Here is a 25,644-nt window from a genome sequence, read left to right as displayed (position 1 = left end):
ATTAGGAAGACCATCTGGGAAGATTGGGGCTGCAGATGGAGGACCTCTTTTACTCAACAGCTACGAAGCTACAACTACTGAGGCATTCGACGATGTTCCCAAGATAAGAAAAAAACAGGCTTTGGACCGACCATTCACGATTCTCACACAATTTTGGTTGAATTCCTTTCCGAACAACGTTTTCTGTGCTTCTGACCAGCATTCGGAACGCACTCGCAGTTGAATTTGAATTGGATTTGGATTCGATTAGGATTGAATTTGGATTGGATTTGCATTAGATTTGGATTGAATTTGGATTAGAATTGGAATGAATTTGAATGTGATTTCGATTGGATTGTATTTGGATTAGATTTTGATCTGGATTGGATTTGAATTGGATTGAATTTGGATTAGATTTGGATTGGATTTGGATTGAATTTGGATTATATTTGGATTGAATTTGAATTTGTCGAAATCGATTGAATTTGGATTTGGATTGGATTTGGATTGAATGCATCCGAATGCATCCGAATCAGCCATCCCAGCTGCTGCTCCATCCCTACAGATTAGATTTGGATTGTAATTGAAAAGGATTTGAATTGGATTCGGATTAGATTGGATAAGGATTGAATTTGGATTAGATGTGGATTTATTTTGGATTAGATTTGGACTTGGATTAGGTTTGGATTGAATTTGAATTGCATATGGAACGGATTTGGATTGGATACGGATTGGATTGGGATTGCATTGTGATGGATTGAATTTGGGTGGACTGAATTTGGATTGGATTTGGATTTTTTCAAAGATGGTTGATTGTATCGCTTAACCTCCACCACCCTCGTACAAAGCATCATTATGCCATCAAATACAAAACTTCCAGCACGCTCTACGACTGTTTTTAGCCAGCGCTCAGAATGTTATTTATTACTGTCACGCATTTTTTAGACTGAATATTTAGTTAGTGTCAAGATTGAGTTTTGCCTCAGGATTAGTCAAGATTGGGTTTTGGTTGCAATCGTGTGATCGTTGCAATCGTAAGACGAGCAGAATGTTCTTGTAGTCCGGATCGTTTTGATCTGCTTTGTGCAGTCGGCAGAAAGAAATTTAATTAGTGTTTGCGGTTCATCAACATTCAATAATGGTTTCGTTATTCGATACACGGGCTTCCATCAAAGCGAGTTTCAGGTCAACATTTAAGTTTTCTCTTCGCTTGAATAGTTTTTAAATTCAATCGTCGTTACAGAACTACGAAAGTTAGTTCTTCGATGCCATGTTTGTGTCGGAATTGCCATGATTTCGAAACAATTGTAAAATTTACGAAGACCAATGGAGAAAAATATCAAAACTTTGGAGGGAAAATTTTGATTAAAAGTGATAGAAAGAGGCCTTACTTTTGAGGTCGAAATACGTATCTGTCAAGATACAATTAAGTGGTGGAATTCAATGGGATTGTATAAACTCGTCTTATGACAGGTGGTAATTATTCATGTTTTTCGCTTTACAACCTCATATTTGAAATTTACATAGATTTTTAGTATTTGTTGCTCCAATGGCTTTTGCTAAGGCTTAAGTCTTATAAGCAGGAGATTATGGGTACAATTTTAAATTTATTTGGTCAACATTGTCTACTGTTAGTCCTTTTCCAAGCACCATTTCAAAAGAAATCATAAAAATCTGCAGTATTATTGCTGCATTATAACGTGACTAGAACAGATCGTATATTCAATTGTATATTCTTGTTTATGTTCGAACGGCCTTCCGAACGAAAGTTGATGTACATTCTCGTTTATACAAGCAACGCCAAATGTGGAAGTGATTCGAACGATTAGATTTGTTCGAAAATATCGCTCGCCCGTAAACAAGAATAAGGGTGCAGAATATGTGAATCACAAACGTGGCATTATAGGTGAACGGCTTTTACAGTGAATATTCAGAACATGATTCATTGTACGTGTTGAATCATCGTCACTCATAAACCGACGCCAAATTCCGGGCAAAACGGATTTCCAAAACATACATGGCGACCCTGAATGCCGTCCCATGCCTACATCTCAGCTCACCGCCTGCGTTCTCCAAGGAATCTCTCGAAGCAGGACCCATACACTGTAAACTCGACAATACCCATTAAAGAATTGAAAAGACCCATTTTTTGATTATGTATTGAGCTGTTAAAATAATGGGCACTTTGAAATTTCTGATAATGTGTACTTTTATCCCATTTTGAAGTTAAAAGTTTCTACCCATTATTGGGTGAAAAGTTACTTGAAAATTGTTGTGCCAAACAATCGAGAAGATGCTGGGAGAAGCAGAGACAGTTTCGTGTGGATTAATTGTAAGTATTGTTTTTTCTCAATTTAGTTTGATTACATAATTAAAATTATTTAAATCATTTAGTTATTGCAGTTAACGCCTTCTCCCTTTTTGGTTTGGCGTCGGGGAACATAAGAAAACCATATCTATCACCGGACAGGATGAGACTCCGCCTCTGCAACTGTAATACCCGTGAACCGCTGGATCCGCCGATTAAAAAGGAACCGGATTGAGGAACCGGAGTTCCACTGGTCAACAGAGTACCCCGGTACTCCCGGATCCGCAGACGGAAAAGGAACCCCCTTATCTGAATGTTTTCTTCCCATGAGAATATACGGTTGGAAAGATGAGTGAGTTCCCTATCTACCGGTGCAGAAAACCGAACACACATCAACAATAAATGTTATGCCGTTTGGAATTTTAATAAACGTTATGATCATATTTATTTCCTACAAATAATTTCTTTTACTATTCGATTGATGGAAAGTTTAATTCTAATGGCTGTTTCTAAAAACAATAATGGGTAAATTGTACACATTGTCCTTGTAAACTGTTGATCAATAGTGGGTAAAAAATACTCGTTAATTTGACGTATGATTGGTTTACTCATTAATGAGTAAACGACGTTTACTCTTTTAATGAGTTGAACTATTTAACTTCATAATGGGTACTTTTTTACCCATTAAAGAGTACTTTGGTGGCACAGTGTACACGAATAACTATGCTAAAGCTTTCAACTGGGAGCATAATCGAATTCCGTGAAGACTTTCGGGAATCACGTGGTTGCCGATTCCGCACCTAATAGTTTACGAAAGAATCCCCCATAGCGTGGAGAAAGATGTTGACGACGATGGCGATGATGTTCCTCTCCGAATTTCGGAATCGAGGACGACGGTTGTTAATATTTGAAGTGCAATTCCATTCCGTTGCTTCTCAGTTCGTTCAGTGTGCGGTGCACACTTCCTGGGAACGGATCATCCGCATCAACCGCCAAACCCGCGGGGCCTTCGGAGGGGCTGACAGGATTATGGGAAAATCGGCAGGAAAGAGGGATTATCGGGAGGATGGGGATCGAAACCACCAGATCCATTCGAGTCGCATTCTATATCTAGGTGGATGTGTATATGCAAAACTGAAGCTCGTCTACATAAGCTGCTGATTCTTTTTTTATTTTGGTCCTCTCTCTTGTCTCCATGGCGTGCCGATGCACATGATTTGACCTGACTGCCGATCTCTTCGTCTGTATGTGTGTTATATATGTTATACGTGTGGGTAAACGTATGTGTGCATGTGCATATTGCCAATGCAAAATTCTGCAGCAGAAAGTGGTTCTGGTGAGCTCTCGTCGGGACACAAAGGAGCGCAGCGGAAAATACCTACATAAATAAATTCTTTCATCCATTTTCGTCCAATGTTCGTGTGAGATGCAGGCTACATATGTGCAGTGTGCATCGGGCATGCAGCCGCTGTTGCAAAGCATACACACAACAGCATTGAATGACATATCGGCTGACAGTTGGACCCGGGGACCTGCCACACCGGTCCATCGCTGCTGCTGCAGTGCCACACATTGAGCCAAACGAGAACTTATTATTTATGTACATACCAGCAAAAGTTTAAAATTAAACGTTTCCATGGTGACCGCACTCACTCATCCTGTAAAGCCGGTAGGCAGTCAGGCAGGTGGTGCAAAATTGGCAGTGATAGCGAACAATCCGAAAGGATGATGATTTGCCTCCCAAGTTCTGGTGGGTGGATTGCTGGTTGATTTAACAAACGGGCAGCACACTAGCTTCTGTGCTCAACGGTAGCCAGGGAAGATGAATATTTAGCACAATTCTTCCATAAGCAAACTATTTCCGTAAAATATCATAAAGGAAGCATTTGAAAAACTTAATTCAAATTAAACAAATTAAAAATATTTTTTATCTTTCCCATCGATGCGCATTCGCCTATTTCCCCCCAATATAAAAAGTGACGGTATGTTTAGTCCTTGTATAAGTTATTCAAACCATTTTACACACTAGATATGTGCATCCCTGCTGAGATTCACATAAATAGCGCGCCTACGAGAGCTTAAAGACAAAAGCTCAAAGCAAGGTACCTCTGGAATGTGAACCCTCCAATATGATTATATTGCATGGCACACGCTGCATCCCACTGTTCGACACACGATGTTGATCCAGAGGATCGAATCAGCAGCACTGAGCAAGTTTGCCAAATGCTGGGGACTTTTCGTCGCCTACTTTGAGATTGTTTTGAGTCATAGCCAGCAAACGAACGGACGGACGTCGTCGCCGTCGCAGAACTCATTAAACTGTATCTCGGAGAATGACGTCAGTTGTTTACGAGCGACTGAGCTCGAGACTGCGACGACGACGACGATGACAGCGGAACAGTGCTCCGTGTCACGGTGACTGAGTCAGCCCTCAGTCGAGCAAACTTGCATATAGTCGCGGTTTGAATGGTCGCCGCACAGATGGATAATTCAATCACAGATATGCAGATGTGTTCAGTGGAAATGCTGCAATAGATTTATCTGTTACTGTGTGGTGGTCTCAAGGATCAGCGCTTGCAAACGAGGATACAGGCTCGTTGAATATGGTTGAATTACAAAATGTATCAAATTATGAAAGACTATGTTGGGCTGGATGCCTAACTCATAAAGACTTTAAATACATCGAAAAATTCTGCTTACGCTTCAATCATTCAATTTTAATGAGCAACAAAAAGCTATTGAGAATATCAATGTGCCATCCATTGAACCTCAACGTTCAAATCAGGTTACATGAGTTCTGTTGCGACCGCTTGTCTGTGATTCAGCGAACGACAATGACACAGCGAAGTTGTTGCGTTCATGATGGAGATAAGGTCGACGGCAACGAATCACCCAATCGCGCCGCGACAACCTTGGTCGAAAAATTCCGTTTTATAAAGTGTGAATTCGGTTGGCTCCTTCGACCAATAATGGGACGAGCGCGCGTGCGTTATCACCCGTCGTAGGTTGCGATTGTCGTCGAATGGTTTGCTTGGTTGGGCAATGCGTTTGAGACAGTTTCATCAACTCCAGGGGAAATTTGGCCATAGGTACCGCGCCGCACGATGATCAGCAGCTGGCTGTGCTGCTGCAGTGTTGAAACCTCGTACATCGCGCCGTGAATTAGCGTTGGCTGCTGTCTGATTCGCTGCGGAATGGGATTGGATGGCGTATGGAATAGCATTGAACGCCGTCGTTGTTGCTGCCACGCCACCACTGCACCGCGCACGGTGGGCAAGCGGGACGAGGAAAATGAAAAATTTCTACACACAGCCTACTCCAACGGCGCGGCGACCGATCGAGTAGGGACGGCTACTCACTCGTGGCGCGCGGTTGGAATCATGCGTCATACCAGTTTTGTGTGTGCATACGCAAGTTGGAGCCAGAGTGGTTTTATTGTACGACGATGTGGCACAGTGGCGTGCTTTTGAGTCAAAGTTCGCTAAAATCAGAGCCAAGATTCCCGCCAAAGTGACGTTTCGTTGCTGATATTCAGCAAATGATTAGCTGAAAATCAGTCAACAAACGTCATTTTTGTCGAAATACCGATTTTTAATTTTGCTGAGCTGTGAAGTTTCATGCAAAAAAACTCAGAGTTGATGATATAAAATACTCAAAAGTAGTGCAGTCTAGCTCAAGCTCACATTTTTTTTCTTTATTTGGTTTTGTTAGTAAACTCAAATCACATAACCCAGTCGGAGACAACAAATTACCCAATCAGGGTTAATCTCATTTGGAGAATTAAACTGAAATTAAACTTTAAAGTGACATATCAATAATTATCGAATAACCCTGCTCGCAGAGCAAGATTTCATAGATGTCTTATTGAAATTTCTGGGAAGCACCAGCCTTACGACCGGGTGATTTTTTTAGTTTTCGAACCGTCACTTTTAAGTTTAATTGTAGGGTCTGTCTCATGTCTCATCCCTCAGTGTTGATTCGCACTCATTTGACTTTGACATCTGACTAGTTTTCCAAGATCTCTCAGCAACTAGATATCCATTCTTGGGGTTAGATAAGCTTCGAATGATTTTAAATGAATTCTAAAACATTGCCGAACAGGGTATTGATCTAAATTCATACGCTGAGGCGTGACATTTATGTCAAATAACATGATGCCAAATGAAACGTGACATTTTGTGCAGATTTCGCTTCCGAATTTATATTTAGGGCAATGTTAGACAAAAATGAAGAACCATTCATGCGTTATGAATTTACAAAAAAATCGTGAAGTGTTTTAAGCTTTTGCCAAATGTTTTGAACAAATCAGTCAAATGACACGAAAATTGAATTTTACAACATCGCTTTCAATAATTAAAAGATCAACATTCAACCAGCAAAGTCCGGCTACTGTGTGTCCATGAGGAGGTGGAATGAAACCTCGAAAGTTGGCGTTTGAGCAGCAGCACACATTCAGAAACTAGTTTCGTTTGAGTGCTGCGCGAACAACGGAGCAGCAGCAGCAGCAGCAACAACAACAGCAGCATTACAACTTGAAGAAATCATCAACACCGGAGCCACGTTCGAATGGCGCGCGCGGTGGAGGAACTTTCCGCGCCATCGTCGGGAGGAGCGCTATAATGGAAAAATAGAAATATTTTTCGTTATTACATTCGACCGAATGGGCGAATGAACGAACGATGAAACGAAGCGAAACTCTCTATGTGGAATAGTGACAGCAGCAACTATACCAATAGCCGTCCGTATATTTACAGCAAGAGAGCGATGGCCCTTTGGAACGGGTGGAACTGGTGTCTGACGATGTGATTACCTAAGCTGGTTCCACGAGCTGAAATGGAGGCAGCAGCACCACGTTGCAACGGTCAATTCAAATAGTGGCGGCGCGCTCGCGGTGCTCTTACATCTTACATTTTGATTGCAGTTGCGATCGATCAAAATGTGATGAAGGAGGTTGGGTGGTTTATACCCTCAATTTGAATATACCGTTTGGTCTGTGTGGAAGTGCGGTGCGGAGATTATGAGATTTTTCACAGCGACGGAAAGGTCCTTCTTTTTCATTTCAATACAATTTTGAATGAACTTGTTTTTATTTTTAGCCAACCAACAAGTTTTTTTTTTAAGTTTTTGAAAGTATTTCTTCCTTCTATTCTTTAAATTGTCAAGGATTTTTATAATTTCAATAATCATTTATGTTGTTAGCTGTAGTAAAATCCGAATTTTCCAACAGCAAAGCAAAAATATTTTTATTATAAGTCGCAAACAGAAATACCAAAGAGAACCACTTGACATTGATCGCAATAATATCCTGAATGGTAAATTGACATTCATTGAACCCAAACAACTCGTGCTGAGGTAATCTCAATCGAAACTATTTTTTGTGTTGATAGCAAGTTGAGGTTCCCATGTTTTCACCCTTATTTCTTTTCCAACCTCGAGCGTCGCCATTGAAGGTGGTAAACTGGCTGGTGGAAATCGCACACGTGTGCTGATTTCTCATATATCCTTACGATTCTTTCGCCAAAACGGCTGACATGGACGGAATCCGACTGTGCTGGGAGGCGGAGGACAACAACAACGTCTCGCCAGTAGTATTGCCAAACGTTAGTTGCGGTCGTCGTCGTCGTCGTCTTCCTAGCCATCGTTCGTTACAGAATGACGTTGGTAAAGAGGGGTCGATGTTTCTTCTCCTGACGCAGATATCATAAGAAGTTTTGGAGTAAAATCACATTTCGCATGGATAACGTCGACGTCCGCAGATGACGAAGAAACAGTAAACGTCCCCCGCATGCATTAGTTTACGTGAGTTGTAGGCAGAACAAGCTTTGACTATAAGCAGGACAAGTGAAGCCCCTTTTCGCGTCTCTTTGATTCCATACAGAAATTTAACTTATTACGGATCTATAATAAGATATTTAATTATCTCTATTATTGATTCAATAGTTCTGGAATTAACTCCATCTAATTCCGTTTATAAAAATGGGTGAACTTTGAACATTTAATTCAGTCTGGGCCTTACTGACACAGATATAGAAATTGGAAAATATAAAAATGATTACTCCATACGCATCACACCCCGCATAAATGATAATAATGATCACATTCTACCTCTTTTACTACACTTTGTTCTTGATGGAGCTTACGGGTCGTCATCAGTCTCTCGAATACATAAATAACCTATTCCGAGAGGATCACGCATCCGGGTGATCGGAAAAAGGCTCCACTTTATGTGCCTCCATCAACGGTGAGCACAAAGAGCATCAGGAACCTATCCTACATTCCGTCGGAGCTACTGCTGCGGTAGGGTTGGTTAAATGGAGGAAAACAGGCCACATACTCCCAGTTAACCACCCGTCCCGAACCCGAGTGCCAGCAATACCGAGAAGTGTGAGATAATGATTCCTTCGCTTATCCTTTCACCGCACTGACTATCATCAGTGCCTTCTGCGATCCACTACTGCGAGTCGCTTTGTTTTTCACGAACAACAACAACGGCTGCTAGCATGCCGAAAAGAACATAGAATCTCATTTATGTGCGAAAGTAGCAGCAGCAGCAGCAGCAGCAGCATAATGCTCTGAAATGGAACAAATGGAAAGCGCCTGCGCACTTGTCACACGCTGCTGGGTAGCAATCCCGTTTTCTATCGTGAATCCAGAGACGGGATACAACGACGGGGTGCTCGGTTCCCATATCGTGCAACCCCCTTCCGGCTCATCACTCCCAGTGCGGTGCGGTGGTTCGAATTCGAATATCAGAGTAGGCGAGTTTGGTCGAGTGGGCGATAGGAGGCGGAAGGAGAGAAAGAGCCAGAGCAGACCGAGTAGAAGCGATCCCACTATGACAACGCGAGGGGAATTCGGATCAACCATGCCACATTTCCCACTCTGACTGGAAGGTGAATATAGGGAAAACTTGAATATTGTTCTATTCCGAAAATAGAATCACCCAATAGGCAAGAGAATGAGACGTCACACGTCCCTCTGGCAGAGCTATCCGACCGAAATACAACGACGACGGCGATACGGCTATGTTGGGCGATGAAATCGACGACAGCGCTGATGGTATAAGCAAGGGAAAAGCCAAGGGCTTCCCTGCTTTACATTCCACTCTGGTAGAATGACGTCTATTCGGCGGTGTACGACAGGATGGTCCGATAGAATTGTGAATAGACGGAGCTCGAACTAAAACAAAACTTATTTCTCTGTTTGGACTACTGTTACAAGACAGTATATGTCTTAACATTAGTATGAATGATCCACTGAAATTCTGGAATGGAAATACTTCAGATTCCTATGAAGATTGCTTAGTTTGTTGTTGTTTGTTTGTTGAACAACAAATCTCATTTTTTCTGAAAGTTATTGGAACAATTTGTTCTTGATGGGCTTACGAGTCGTCATCAGCCTCTCGAATACATAAATAACCTATTCCGGCCGACAAAGGTCTAATATGTATTTATAATTTTTCACAAAATTTCAAAGAATAGGATTTCCCGAAAGTAAGCCTTTTAATTTTTCTGACCCATGCTGCAGTTCACATTCTGACGACAGTTGTCGTAGGTGTAGAGCTGTACAGTAGCAACCTCGACTCGACAACAGGGAAGAAGCCGATCACTCTAGCAGCAGCAGCAGCAGCAACAGCAGGTCTCCCCTACGGTTTGGTAGTTGGAGATTCACGGTGTGGGAGTGGGTGGTGATTCATCCATCCTTCGAATCGCAACACAACTTACTCAGACTAATTCCTTCCACTCTGACGACACCGTGACTCTTTGGTTGATTAAAGTTTCAGAAACAACAGCCCCACCACAGTCAGGATGACGACCACGCTCAGTCTGTGAGTGTGTGTGTGCGTGATTGTGTGCGGTGAATCGGATCGACTTCGGTTCTGAATTAGACTCCCGATAACCGCCTACAACCAATTTGACACATTGCATTGCACCGAGTGCATTCTCGCCAGTTTTCGGCAGGTTATGGCAATTGTGTTGCTGGGTTCAGTACCGAAACAGGCAATGCATTATTGATGGAATGTTTACAAATTTGCTGGTAAAGGGAGCGCGGGATTTGATCGGAGCTCTCATAGGGCTCTTCCCATTAGTGTGCTCCGGCGGCAAAGTTCAGGTAGCAGGGATCTCGTAATCGATCCGAATCTGGGCTATTTCAGGAGATGAGTCTGAATTGATTAACACTTCAAGGCTAGCTCTGGATACCGATGGCCAACGACGACGTTGAAAATGGTCGGTCGGTGGCGAGCTTACTCCACACTTCATCTGTGTACGCTCTCGGGGGGATTATGTTTGGGGTCGGTTTAATTAAGCAAATGGAGCTGAGAGGCAGCCCCATATCGTGACCCGTGCAAATCAGAATGGGAATTCGTGGGTACTTTGTGGCAATAGATATAACTGTTTTGTCGCCTGTCAAGTGTTACGATGAGCTCATGGATGCATTTGTAATGAATTTCGTTATAGCCGCTGATTTATTTTTTTCATGTCGATTCATATTTGTACATTTTTTCCGTTCAAACAAACGGGAAGTTCCAACGAAAGTCATTCGGTCGAAAGTTTTTTAGCTGAAGACCACAAGTTGTTTGGCCGAATATAACATTTTGCCGAACAACTCATTAGGTTGAAACCTATCTGGCCGAAATGTACATTCGACCGAAATCTGTCGAAAAAATCGTTTGTCCAAATAAGTCATTTAGTCGAAAATGTCATTTTGGCGGAAAAGTTGCTTTACCGAATAGGAAACGCCATTTGGCTGAAATGATCGATCAGAAGAAAGAGTCATTTTACCGAAAATGTTACTTGGCCAAATGGGTTACATGTCTTTCAATTTGACCGAACGAATCAAATGGCCAAAAATGTAGTTTGACTGAACAAAAGTCATTGTAAAAAGTGTGAGGTGATTAATGGTAATTGAGGAGTGGAAAATAAGAAATAAAAAGTAAGAAATGAGAAGTGGGAAATGACTTCGCAACACTTACTCAATATTTCTCAATTCTCACATCTCATTTCTTACTTCGCACTAAGCACCTCTCACTGTGAGAAATGCTAAGTGAACAATGAGAATTGAGAAATGAAGAGTGAGGGTTGCGAAGGTAGAAGCGAGATGTCTCACTTCTTACTTTTCACTCCTCACTACTTATATCTCAATACGCTCTTCTCACTTTTCGAAACATTGAGAAATGAGGAGTTAGAAATGAGACGTCTCAATTCTTATTGCTCACTTCTCACTTCTTATTTCTTGCTTCATACTTCTCAATTATCATTAATTACTTCACACATTTTATATTCACTATTGTTCAGCCAAACAACATTGTGATCAGTTCATCAAATGACATTTTCGGCTGTATGCCCCGTTTGGCCAAATATCATTGCAGCCAAATGGTATTTACGGCCAAACGACTTCTTTTGGCTAAAAGACCTGTTCGCTAAATGACATTTCAGCCATATGATCATTTCGTCTAAACGACATTTCCGGTTAGGGAAAACGAATGTTTCGGTCAAATCACCAGTTCGGTCATATGTCGTTCCGGCGAAATGACATTTTTGGCCAAACCGTTTTTGGCCTAATAAAAGTTTCGGTCAAATATGATTCGGCTGGATGACTTTCGGCTTAACGTCAAGTTGCATTTGTCCAAATTGCTTTCAGCCGATTGACTTCTACCCCTTTTAAGGACGAACTTTTCGGAATCCAATTTTATTCCACCTCGCGTTTTCAAAGACACCACTTTCAATAATGAAGCAACGAGCAGCTGTCATATTTTTAATGCTACGCTAAAATAAAAAGATGACAGATATTTGTCGCTTCTTTGTTAAGATTAGTGCATCATAAAATGCAAGCTGAAAATTATTTGAATTCTGGACAGTTTCACCTTAAATGGAATTGTGGATGTGGATGAACAATATAAAGAACTAGTTGACCCGGCAGACGTTGTCCTGCATAGTAGGCGAAAATACGCGTTGTGAACTACCCAAGCTAAATTCCTGTACAAATCGTAATTTCAGTTTTTCACGTTTTACTCCACTAAATCGTGATTTTCGTAAGAAGAATTATCATATAAACCCGTCGGAAACTATAACGAATGTTTCTGCTGAAGAAATGAAAAAAATCCATCCAGCTGTTTTCGAGTTATGCGGATACGAACACAGACCATTTCATTTTTATATACATATAAGATTTCTAATAGAAAGCCAAATAAATTACAGAAAATTTCGCGTTGAAATTCCAAACTTTTTCCGGTTTCACGTGGAAATTTTGAAAAGTCTTAGTGGAAATTCCGAAAATATTTCCTTGGCAATGACGAAAAATTTTCCAAAGAAAATTTAAAAAAAAATCCAGACTTTCCAATGGAAATTCCGAAGAATTTCAGATAAGATTCCAAGAATTATGATAAACTGCTTTATATTTGTGATATAAATTCAAAAATTGATAATGATTTCCCGATTTAGTCTCATATTCAATTTCTACCCCTAAATTAACCAGAAGGTTGATAAATACGGGTCATTACTGTGTTTTGCTATGTAGTTAACGAATGAACCGTTAGCACACGAGTACAATACTTCCCACCGGTAGTGGCGACGTTGGTTATAGTTTATTTTCCCTTGATTTGAGAAGAGAAAGAAACGGCCCTATACTCCGAAAGATTGGCGTCTTTTCACCGTCGGAGGGAGAGCTTCATACCCGTCATCATATGGCGGCGGGCGACGAAGGTACCTTCAAGCAACACTCTACCAAAGCATAGGGAAGACGCAGAGGGTGAACGACGACTCCAAAGAGAAAGGAACCAGAAAAGTTTCCACATGAGAAGTCTGAACCCATCGTCGTCGACGATGGTGGCGACAACGCCGTCGGAGTAGGGAGGAGGCAGCAGCATCAGCAATAAGCAAAAAAAAACCGGCAAAGAGCTTCGTCAACGGTCTCATCCGCTTCTTTCGTGGTAACCGTGCGTGGATGAAGGGAACAAAATGGGAAGTTTCGGTGCGACGAGGCGTGAGGCGTAACTGCCAAGCAGAGTGCAGCACAAAGCATATTCATCCGTCTGTCGGGCCGCGTGAGATGTGAGCAGCGCCGAACGAAGGAACATAGCAAAAGGAATAAACGATGAAAAGACAAATGAACGGAGAAGGGAAACAGCCCGATGGTAATAAAGAAAAACCCTCATGCAATATCATTGATTCACTCGGAAGAACAAGCAACAGCCGAAGCGATGCGGGCAACGTGCTCACACAAAACTGAGCAGTCAAAAACTCTGATGATGAATTTTACAGTAAGAACGATAAGGGAAGTGAGAAACCGATCAACCGGTTGCTGTCCTGAATATCAGGTGCAAAGAATCCGGAAAGAAGGATCTCGGTAAGATTATTGTTAAAAATTAGGATTTCTCAAATTAGTTTGAATATTTAAGGAACTAATTCTTTTCAATAAAAACACATGCTTGATAGATACGGTACAGAATGGCCCCATGACAAATGATAATTCTCACTATTTTGATTGAATCGGTTGCAATATTCCAAAGATGTTGAAAAATGTGCCTACCTCTGCTGAGGCACAGGACACATCATCTTTAGGTGCATTATTCAGCGTCTGTTTTTTCGCAAAGAATTTTAAACACACGAGCCCGAAGAAGTGATGATAACAAACCAATGTGAGCCCCGACCAGCGGGCGGAAAGGTGCGGAAAGCATCTTCTCGGAAGATGCACTTCTTGGAGCAACGTTAGCGCAATGCAACAAAAAAGAAACGACATATGTACACCGCGTGAGTCCAATTCATTGCCAAGAGCTGATGAGTGGAAGAGCATTTTTGTGCACGCTGTTTTTACTTTGCGTTCTAAGGGAGAGTGGAAAGAGCGATTGACCGAATGTAATATAATATAGAGATACAACAGGAAAAGTGCTGAACGAATTCTTATCAGAGTTTATGTGCCTTGCATGTAGTACACGCGCACTTTTTCGCTCTTTCTTTCGTTCTCTCTCTTCGTATGTACGTCGTTAAAAGTGGAACTTAAATTAACAGAAAATTAAGGTTACCAGCAGTGATTGCTTTGATGGTTTGTCGTTTACTGACCGTTCTGACCGTACAATCCGCTGTAAGCTTCTTGATCTCAATCAAGACTTCAAGATCAATGCAACCGGTTTCAACTCTAACCATAGTAACCCTAACAAACTTTTCATGGCCAATAAGATGCAAATTACTCCCTGTACAAACTGACAGAACCGAAACAAGAGGCACATGTGACGGCGGAGGCAAACGGGGTAACGAGAACTTGCCAATTCAGGAAAAACTGAATGAATGAAAATGAATTTGTTTAGGCCGTTCGTTGCGTCCGTCGCATTGCATGTGTGTCTCCCATCAGCATCGTCATCGACGGAGTCGGTCCTGAGAACACATACACCAAACACCCATTCTAATGGGAAAATATTAAAATACATACGACCGACCAGCAACCGGGGGGAAGGTCTCCTCCGTTCGACAAAGTTTCGACACTTGCCAGTCTGCCCAGATGCGGTGTTCTAAAATTTTGCGTGCTCGAATTTAGGCCAATCGCCTGTGCTGTTCGGGTAGATTGGTCCACACCGGCCGAGCTCGTCGTCGGAGTGGGCAGGAAGACCGGCGCTTTGCATACACAAAACACACGCAACTTACGGCGGCGGCTGGCGAGATATATTAGAGAATCGAAAGAGAGCGTAGGCACACGCATCGGAATCGTATTGCACACACTGGATCGGCTGGACCTGGGCTGCGGTTGCTGGTCCATCCGGCGGAGCACGAATTTCTACTACAGGCGGATGTGGGGAGGAACAGCGGGCGACTGAAGGAGGAACGCTGGCCAAGAGAAAATGAGAAATGACTTACGCACATACAGCGGTCTCAGTAACCGTACGTTCCTGATCCGATATGAATGTAGTAAGTGAATTTTCCTCGTAAAAGCGCCGCGCCGTATCAGGGAGAAATATTGCACGAGGTCCAAAACGGAAATGACCTCCATCTTCACACACGGGCTCACGCCTCACATTGCTTGGCGGTGGCCGGTACAAGATGGGTTGGCAAACAGAGCAGACTGTGCCAGACTGGGTTGCGCTGTCGTCATGAATGAGAAAATCCGTACACAAAGAGGCCCCATCCATCCGCACACGGACAGGGGAAAGAGGGCAAAAATTTGTTTATTATTATACGTTGGCAACTCTCGACAACGGTACACGTGCTTCAGATCCGGCAAACGCACAGACACACGTACCTGTGGTGGTAAACGACGAGAAAATGCTAATAAATTAAAGCTAGGTTGCGCGATCAGCTGTCAAAAGTGCGCGCGGGATGATCGGCGGCACGTGAGCCGAGCAACTCCGGCGAAGTGTAAACAAAATCGAGAAACTAATGACCGAGAGCGCATCTAATCTAAGTGGTAATTCTGTCAGATCAAATGACGAGAACAACGAACCAATAGGTGACGATCACGCTCTGGTTCGACAACGCGCGAGAGAACCTAAAACGTTCACTATCACTCTCAGTGATCGCGGTCGCTATCACTATGTGACAAGAGGAAACCCTCGATGTAAACAACAAAAAAAAATCACATAAAATCAAAACGTGAATTCACCGCAGGATAGGGATATGCTGCAGTAGGTTAGTTGCGGTCTTGTTCCGTTACGAGAGAAAGAGTGTGGAGCGTGAGAGAACGATCGTTTTACGATCGAGTCGTCCGTCCCTGCCGCAGCTGGGTCGAATCGAAGAAGGCGAGAGTTCATTGACGAATACATAAATGCTTCTATTGAAGTTAATTATGGTTAATTATTCAGTGCTCTTGCGTGGAGGACGTCGGCCTGAGCGGGGTTTGTTTTGGAACCAGCATGCGGTGATATTTGAGAGAATGCGGAGAATGAGACTTTGAGTGTGGTTTTTTGCGATCAGCGTGCGACAAGCCAACCGTCGGACGTGCAAGTGATGATAACAGCACTGGTTTACGGCGAGTTGTAGATAAAACAAACGCTGGGTATGTATCTACTTGAGACTACAGAAATTGTGTAAAGTCTACATGCCCGAAGATTTAAAGTTTTGTAAAATTAATATGCCTAATATGCGAAATCGCATTGTTTTAGCATTAGCATTAGCATTGTTACGGTGTAATTCGTAGATTGGACACTAGTGATACTCATGTTTTACTTTTGAGATCCTTATCTAGAATGCTATCAGAAATCAAGAAGGGTGCTATCAGAAATCAACAAAAGCATGAGGATTACTACTGCTGGCCACGCCCATCTTCACCGTAACTAGAGAGAGGAAGGAAGTGTTGATGTAGTACTTACTTAACGAGAGGCCACCGACTTAGCGACACCCTCATAAGTACCACGGAGTTGGATAATGAGGAAGGTATTCGTTGGGTCAGGATTTGCCTGTAGCTGGCAATGTAACCGTGGTAGATCTTACCCCGTAATACACCACGTAAAGGTGTCTACCCAGTATTACGGGTGAATATGCGAAATCGCATTGTTTTTAACATTTACTTTGAGATGTCCTGCCCCAAGCACCAAACTTTTATAAATAAAAGCTTTCTCTTAGTTACAACTATTTTTTGGATATTCGTAGACTTTTATTCTGATAATTTAAAACTTATTTTTGAAATTCAACTTGTTGACAGTCTCTTCACTTCTTGACACTTCGTCCCATAAAAAAAATCTAGGGTGCTAAGTTATTGAGTTTTGGAACTCAATTTTAAAAGGTTTTGGTTTTCCATAATTTAAAATATGAGGCTTTGAATTTAGCCACAGTGTTTATCTAAGATTCAGCTAAAAGACCTTTAACAGTACAAACATAGTTATTTAGTTTTGATGAGTTTTGGATACTGCTAGAAATAAAATAAAATGTTCGGAACTATGAGTCAACTTGTAGCTACAGTCTTTTGGTTATTCGAGACAGAATGAGAAAACAAATCAATTTCAATCGTTACAAAAAGTTAAACGTAACTTCCATAAGAGTATTTTAAAGCTCAATCTTTTCGCTACCGCACTGATGTTGGTATTTATTAAAATCGAATGAAATAGATTATTTCCTTATTTCCTCACGAATTATTTAAGAGTCCGTTATAAGGCATTTTTAACAGCACCGGGCTCGGAAAGCAGTGAAAGAAGAGTTTTACTTAAGTCAATTAAGTATAGTGCAAAACTATGTATTTACAATTTACATCGAAAGTATTTGCTAGAAGATATTCACTGTTTGAGGTTTGAAAACATGTTTTTCAATTAAGAATAAATTGTGGAGGATGGTTTTTAACAGTATACTGTCAATTATAAATGAAGAAGAAAAAAGTTATAGCAGACGGAAAGCCTTATGAATGTTTTACATACTATTCTAGAAGGTCATGGTTTTGTACTGTTGCAATTAACCGTACAACGTTAAATTGCAGATCATGACTTACTCCAATGCAATGCTGAGCCATGACCTAAGTACTAGTATGCTTTTGTCCAGCTTATAGCACCGTTCTGGAAATTTCTGTGGATAATTCGTTTAGCTAAAGCTCTTCAAATCTGATATATGTTTCCAAACAAATTAGAGCAGAAGTATTATTTCTATACTATGTACTTCTCAAGATGGCATAAATTATGCAACATCTAATGACCATCAAAAAACTCCACCTGATGATATCCCATGTGAACGATTATTTTCTTTCCGCATTACCTAGCAATGCACCGGAATCACCTGTAAACAAATTACCGCAAAAGAAAACAACCACCTTATGCTTGCAGGTACACTACTAGTGGCGCTTAATCTCCCCATCGAAATAAATTCACAACCTCGGTTGTGCACCTTGCTCTCTGTCTGTACCGACCGAGAACACGGCAGACCCGAACACATGCTGCACTACACACGAAACCCATTCGCCGTATTCTTTGCATTCAAGTTTTCCTCCTTGTGACCTTTGATTGCGCTCCTCGTCATCGTCCCCGCTTCATCTCCTTCTCGAGGTACTTTATGCTCGGCTGTACGTACGTACGTACCCTAATAAATATGAATGCTCGCACGCGCTCTCACCGCACCGGAAAATATCATAAATCTGTACATAAGTACATAAGTTAACTGTCGGGTGGAACAACACACGACAGTATACGTAAAAAATCGCGCGCGAAAAAGAAAATTCTGACGTTTTCCTTCGTTGCCGTTTTCATATCATATCACGAAACGAATGGGCCGTGATGCGCCTATTAGCCAGACGTCCTTCCGATAGAGCCGTTTCCTTATTTCGCATTCATTCTTGTTCGATACGTACTGCACATCATATTATATCAGTCTCAATGTAAATATTCGTTCATTCATTCATTCGTTCGTTCGATTCTCCCGAGACATCTCGTCATCGACCACCACCGCACCGATGATTACTTCAAATCCCTCTCGATTGACAAATTTGGAACGATGAGAGGATAGGAAAAAAAAAGTGTAATGAAATATAGATGGGGCACGGGCATCACCCTTCCTACCAGAACCAGGGGATACAACTGAGGAAGTAAATAAACAATTGGATTGTTCTTCCTTCCAATTCGGTAGACTTCTTAGGGCAGACGTAACAAGTTACAAGACGTACGTATGATTTTTTAAAACTGTTATTCATCAATGTACATTTTATGGAATGATTTTCAAAAGAAACGTTAACTGTTAGGATTTAGGTATTTTTCGGGTGGAATTTTGTTTGACTTCACAGAGTACAGAGTATGTGATAATGCAACACACAATGCTTTCATTAAGACTGTGATAATATTCTATGATAGCATATCTGCGAGTTAAACAACTGTTGAAAAGTCCAATAGATAACCAACATGCGACACCAATAATTTTCGAAAAATGGAAATTTTATTACTTAATTTTATTAACCAAAGGTCTGGTAGAAATCCATAGTCAATCAGGATTTTCCGAGTGTATAATTTAACTTTCATGGATTTTATGTTCATTTTCTAACTTGTTCGAAAATTAATAAATTTTAGTGCATATTACAATAGTGCGTTCGTGAACATTTATTGATTTGTATGTGATTCAAACAAATCATTTCCATATTCTCTACTGCATATAAAGTTCTTGATCGGAAAAAAATAAGTCCGCAACAGAGCCACCAGAATTTCCAACACGATCGGTTATCGACCATGAAGAATTTTCGATTCCACCAGCCTCCCGAAAGAAAGCACTGCTCTCCCGCCTAATTCTTGTGCACTCGACCACCGTCAGCCAATTAATGCTCATGAATGAACGGGGAGTTGCTGTAAACAAAAAATGAATTGCTTTGCGGGTTTCCTCTTTTGCTTGCATACATTTGTTGCGCTCTTTGCTAATATCTAGTGCTACTGCTTGCTGCTACACATTCTCTCTCTCATTACACTCTACTTGTACACCAGCGATCGAATGTCACTTCCATTCCAAGCTGCTGTTGCTGCTGCTGCTCGTCTATTGCCTCCCAATAAGCATGCGATCAAACTCTCAAAGCACTCAAACTTTATCGGCGAATCGGTTTCACCATACACACTATCACCAGGCAGCAACGAGCGCTTCGCGGCAGGGTTGAGGGTCGTCGGCGGACGGCCAGTAGTGGTAAGAAAGTTTGTTTACAAACGATTTTTGTGCGACACTTTATCGCAGCATGCTCTCGTTCTTTAAATGATGTTGTCTTTATTTTCAATTGCCGAAAACTGGCGGGCACGTACCTGTTCTGTTCGGGAATTGTTTGGCGGATCCTCAGAAATTAGAATACTGCCGCGGTGGTGACCATCGTGGAGAACACAGAATCGTACTGAGACGGTGACTCAACCGGATCTCGCTGAAATCACTTTCTTCACCTGCCCAGAACTTCCTTCTGGCTTATAACTCTCTGCTTCACTGTTTTAATCTATTAACTTTCTTGTGCGAAAACCGTTTTATCACATCCACTTCCTAGATTCATTGATCTGTGGCTATTCACTTGCTGTGTTGGGTTGAACAATTCACTTGCTATTTTTCTACGCGAATACTATTTTAAAACATCTTTCTTATCGCACTATGACTGTACACATTCCCGGTATTCGTACCCGTGGAAACTTCCCACTAATCCGACACTTTTCATTGAACAATTTTCCGGGAAATCAAACCTTCCTAAACTAGTTGGGCGCCAATGTACGCGCGATAGTGTCTGCGGTTCCTGCGGATGGCCTGTTTGTTTGACGTTTTACGTTACGTACGCTCGTAAAAATGCTGTGCAATGTTTAGGGAGATAGCAAAAGCGCCTCGTACGGTCCTTTGCGTTGTAGTCAGCCTATATCATGCAGCGCACAAAATGTTACTAATCTACCATTCGCTTCAGTCTTGCAGTCAGACCCGTCCGTCGTCGGTCGGTTTGTTCGCTCGCTCGGTCTGTTGGTTGCCTTGTCGTTCATTTCATTTTTCCTTCATCATCAACCCGCGCGCGTAGAGCATTTTTGTTCACCACATGCAGCTCTCGCACCGTACAGTCAGTGTGCTCCGGTGCTTTGTGAACACAGCACTATACAACGGAACGACCGTGCTTGACGGCTGCTCGGTACCTTGGTATAAGGAGAGCAAGCGAATGCTATATCCATCAGAGCTCAGTTTTATGTACTCGTTGTACCTGATTGGTTTGGGTGTATCTGTGCGCCTGACCTGAGTGTAGGTTGCTCGATACTACACTGCCGCTAACGGTCGAGAAACATTCCAAACCTCTCGGTTATATTTGTTTCACTGAATGTATAAGGAGGGGCACGAATCCCTCAAATATTCTGTTCGAGCGGGTACATTTCTGTAGGAAGCAAGACCTCGAAAAGTCGTTGCTTTCAAAAGATTCTTATTAGTTTTCTACTTGTCGTTAGCACAGGATTGCTTAAATACACAGGATACTGTTTTTAACACGATTTACATTTATTCAATTTTGCAGTTATTCTTAATGTTTAACACATTATTATCAAAAATACGAGCGAAAAAAAATCATCTAAAATCAGAATCTTTTGTACTAACTATTTGTTAAGAAACTATCTTTGCAGTACACAAGAAATTGATTTGAAAATGATTGTGGTTGAAAATAGTATGCACCTTTTTCGTTGTACTTTGTATGGCAAGTAATCATTTCGATCATTTGATAAAATTTTGATGCATGTTTGTGCAAACGTCTCAAACGTCGTATCATTGCTTCTTGACTTTATTGAGGTTCTATTATGGTTTTATAACAGCAATCATGCTATTCGATCGGCTTTATTTGCGCCCTTATAGTGACGGACAGTACAGCCCTTTTTTTTAAGTGATTGAGCAAACAATATTTCTACATTTCCACATTAAAATGTCAAATGGATTTGATTTTATTTTTGGTCGATTTCCTAATCACTGAAGGTCTTTTGGAACTGTATTGTTTTCTGTTACTTTTAGCAACTAAATTCTTTGTTATAATTTGGGTCAAATTCTAACTGTTCTCAGTCGAAGGGGAACACATTCGCTTAAACCAGTTGGCCAAATTCCGCTAATACCTGATACCTGGAACTCCTTGTAGATCAAAATTCACAGATTATGTTCACATTTGACCTGAAGGCATTTATGAAGGTTTTATTAACATATTCCAGAGTGCTATTTGACTTTCATTATTTAGCCTATATAAGTTGAAAAAGCTTATAGCGAGTGTGCGTATTTGATGGCAACCATCAAATAGTTTGTCTGAAAGGAATTACTATAATTTAACAGACAGACTGTGTGTGTTTGGCATTGGAATTATGGATAGATTATTTGTGCAACCACTCTTCAATACCACTGGCGAAAGATTCGTAATCGCCAAGTGATGGCGACAGTCGCATCGCATTTGTTTAAGGGATCATTTTGCTTTACCTCCCGCACAGGTCTCTCCCACACAGAAGATTGTTCAGTGAGGTACCGATTACCATGCGCCTCCTTCGCATAATGAGTATATTGTATGCCACAACTTTGCACTGTTAGCACTGTATGGATTCAAGAATAGCACTAAGGGGCAGCCGCCGGCTGTACCGACAAGATTCTGAGTATTCGACCTTCGACCTTCGATCGATATATATTACATTATTTTTAAGGCCGTCTGAATGGGGAGAGATAAACCGTCTGATCAAAATGCGTAAGAGAAACAGACAAATCATCCGTACGCAACGAATACACGATAGAGATTTTCGTTTTGCTGAAAAGGAAGACCTGCATCGAAATTCCTGTTTCGCGTGCACCCAGTTATTTTTTTTACACGGGTGGGTTTTAGTCGATTAAGACCTTTAGCGTTAACCTTCCGCAACTCGCTTCAACTTTCATAACACGAGAACTCGTGTGTTGTAAAAAGTACAACAGTCCTAAAAACCGTTATAATGAAGCCAATTCAAATGATATCAAACGTGAATTTTTCGGGAAAACAATAATTCTCTCATTGAGGATTTTTTTTCAAGTCCAATGGATATTCTGCTGGTCCTCCGGAAGATCCGGAACCAACGGAACACCGGTGAAAATAGTCCATCTTCTCAATAAATGGCGCAATGTTTCTTATAAGAATTCTAAAAACTCTAAAAACTCTGAAAAAAAAATCTAAATCCATCTATAATCCCATGCGGCCCTATAAGTCAAGAAAAAAAAATTTATTTAGAATTCGCCCACTGAGCAGCGCTAGTGTATATGAAAATACCAGTTTGGTTCGATATCTCGGGATCTATGGGATTTAGGAAATTTCCGTCTTCTATATAGTTAAGTTGTTCAAGGATATATTGAGAAACTGTTTAGTTCGGAATTTAGCCGTACGGCGGCGCTTGTATATATGAGTTATTAGTTTGGTTAGATATCTCGGGATCTGTGGGAATTAGAAAGTTGCTGTCTTCTACAAAGTTGTTCGACGATTGGAAACCAACATGTTGAGATACTGTTTAGTTTTGAACCCCGACCAAGTATTGAGCGAACCTTTTGGATAACTCTTGGGCTGCAAATCATCACAAAAAGCATTGGAGTAGTTTGAATTCATGTTGTCAAACTAAATTATATGTCCGAAAACCATCTCCCATCTCACAAATAAAGACAAAAGCAAATGCCGACTTTTGTTTTATAGTAAACTAAGAAAATCTTGACTTCTTGAAAACCCTTTGTTTAGAGATTAAATATCCACCCCCTTGATTTACTTTCGACGGACACATCTTACAATCAACAACAAACATGAGACATGCTGCCACTCTTGAATTTTGGTCGGGTATAATGTCGCAAACTTCAATGAGCTTATTGTAACAAACATTTTGAAGTAATGGGGACGCATGGCCCTTCCATGCATAGGTTCATCCAGCTTTCCACGGTCGGTAATGGCGGCTTATCGGTGAGTAAACATCAATCAATCGTGTACTTTTTGACATTAGCCTGAGTAAAACTCACCGGTGAAAATAGCTTTTTTCCTGCCCCTCATCAAGGAATGAAATGTTGACAACCGCCAGAATTGCCAAAAAGTACAGTCTGTGATTGATTTCTACACACCTAAAGACCGATAGACCGTTATCTATATAAATAAAAATTAGTTTAGTCTGACGATTTAGCTCACGAACGGGTTAACCGATTTGCAAAATTTTCTCCCTAATCGATTCGTCTTGGGATCTGTAAGGTTTACTTACTTTACTTATGGATCCTGTACACCTCCGGTGGTACAAAGGGCCGACTTGAAAGATCTCCATCGTGAGCGTTGCCCGGCTATCGCTTTAACCTGTTGCCAGGTTAGATTTCGGTCGACTTCTTTTATTTCTTTATTGAGGCTTCGCCGCCATGAGCCTCTGGGTCTGCCTCTGCTGCGATGTCCCGCTGGGTTCCAGTCTAATGCTTATTTACAGATTACGTTTCCGCCCCTACGTAGAGTGTGGCCGACCCAGCCCCACTTCCGATCCCGAATTTCTGTTGCTATCGGCCTCTGGTGACAACGACGATGGAGCTCGTTGTTTGAGATCCAGTTGTGAGGCCATCATGCCCGAATTATATACCGCATGCATCTGTTAATGAACACCTGCAGCCGATGAGTGTTCTCCACTGATACACACCATGTGAAATCTGTAAGGTTTGTATGCACAAAAAGTTGGTTAATTTAACGAGGAAAGGTACAAAATCAGTAGAATAGAGCTTTGGATCAGTGGTTGAGGAAACGAAACAATAACACGAAAATTGATCTAGAGTGCGGTGCCGCAAATAGTTCAGAATATGACATTTGCATCACAGACACCCAGGGTATTTTCGCTAGTTATAAATATTCACGACTGACATAAATGTTAAGAATGTTTTAGAATTTTTTAGTGTGGCTAGCAAGAGTGCGTGACATGCCCTTCCAGTGAACAATTTGTGCCATTTGATAAGTGCTTTCTTCCTTTTTCTTTAATCTTTGTATTATTCGTAAGTTAAATCGTCAGAAATCATTGCAGTAACGAAATTTAAAGAATTCGAGCACGTGTGGGTGAAAGTTCAAATGGCAAATGAGAATCATATTTTCGCTTCGGTATATTTTCCTCCAAACAGAGCCAATAAAGATCTATATGATAAGTTCATAAGCTGATCAAATTTTGTCAGGCCAAACTCGTGAAACAAAAATTCACATTTTCGGTGATTTCAACAACATACCAGATATTGATATGAAAACATTTTGCTTCCAATAGTTGGAGAAAGTGAAATTCTGCACTTTATTTTTGACAAAATTTCAAGCTTGGGACTTAATCAGGTCAACCATGTGAAAAATCAACAGAACTGTCATTTGGACCTATTGCTAACTAACATTTATGATGACTTTAGTGTGAACGAATCACTCACACCATTATGGAGAAATGAAGTGTTTCACACGGCAATCGAATACTCTTTGTTTTTACACGATGTTTCCCCACCTAATGACTATCAAATTGAGGAAGTTCTGGATTATCAAGCAGCTAATTACGAGAACATTAGAAATAAATTAAACGTTATTATTTTAATTGCATATTATTCCGCAACTCGGCCGTACGAAAACCATTTTTTTTGTTAAATATCTTGGCTGTGCATATGCACAGCATATGTTTCGAAATGGACAAATTGATATGAAATTTGCGAAAAAGAATCCACGTGTCTTGGAGGGACTCGAACCCTCAACCTCCTACTCTCTAGATAGGCGTGATAACCCCTACACAACAAGACCACTTAAAGGTCACGTTTGCGGAAAAGCCATCAGAATCCGAGTACCAACCTTCACCGCGGTTAGCTCTCTTTTTTGCAAATTGAATATCTTTCGGATGCTTGATTTGTCCAATCTCCACATGTGCTTAACTATTGTATATCCACAGCCAAGCGAGTGCACATTGTTTATTAAACGAGAGGATCGCACTCCGTAAAAGGCAATCAAACTCATCAAATGCTTTAGCCAAG

The 25,644-nt window shown here is 41.2% G+C and overlaps 1 protein-coding gene across 1 annotated transcript in view; it reads right to left on the bottom strand.

The window, feature by feature from the left end:
• The window catches only part of LOC134205000 (uncharacterized), a 62,626-nt gene extending 42,016 nt beyond the window's left edge, over positions 1-20,610 (bottom strand). The window contains exon 1 of the mRNA XM_062679848.1: positions 19,962-20,610. The gene's annotated coding sequence lies outside the window, so the exon portion shown is untranslated. The remainder of the gene's footprint in view (positions 1-19,961) is intronic.
• Positions 20,611-25,644: the final 5,034 nt, after the last annotated feature.

The sequence above is a fragment of the Armigeres subalbatus genome, chromosome 1 (genome assembly GCF_024139115.2).
Source record: "Armigeres subalbatus isolate Guangzhou_Male chromosome 1, GZ_Asu_2, whole genome shotgun sequence".
Taxonomy (NCBI): Eukaryota; Metazoa; Arthropoda; class Insecta; order Diptera; family Culicidae; genus Armigeres; species Armigeres subalbatus.
The sequence above is the reverse complement of the archived record's forward strand: the minus strand, read 5'-3'. Positions and strand labels throughout refer to the sequence as shown.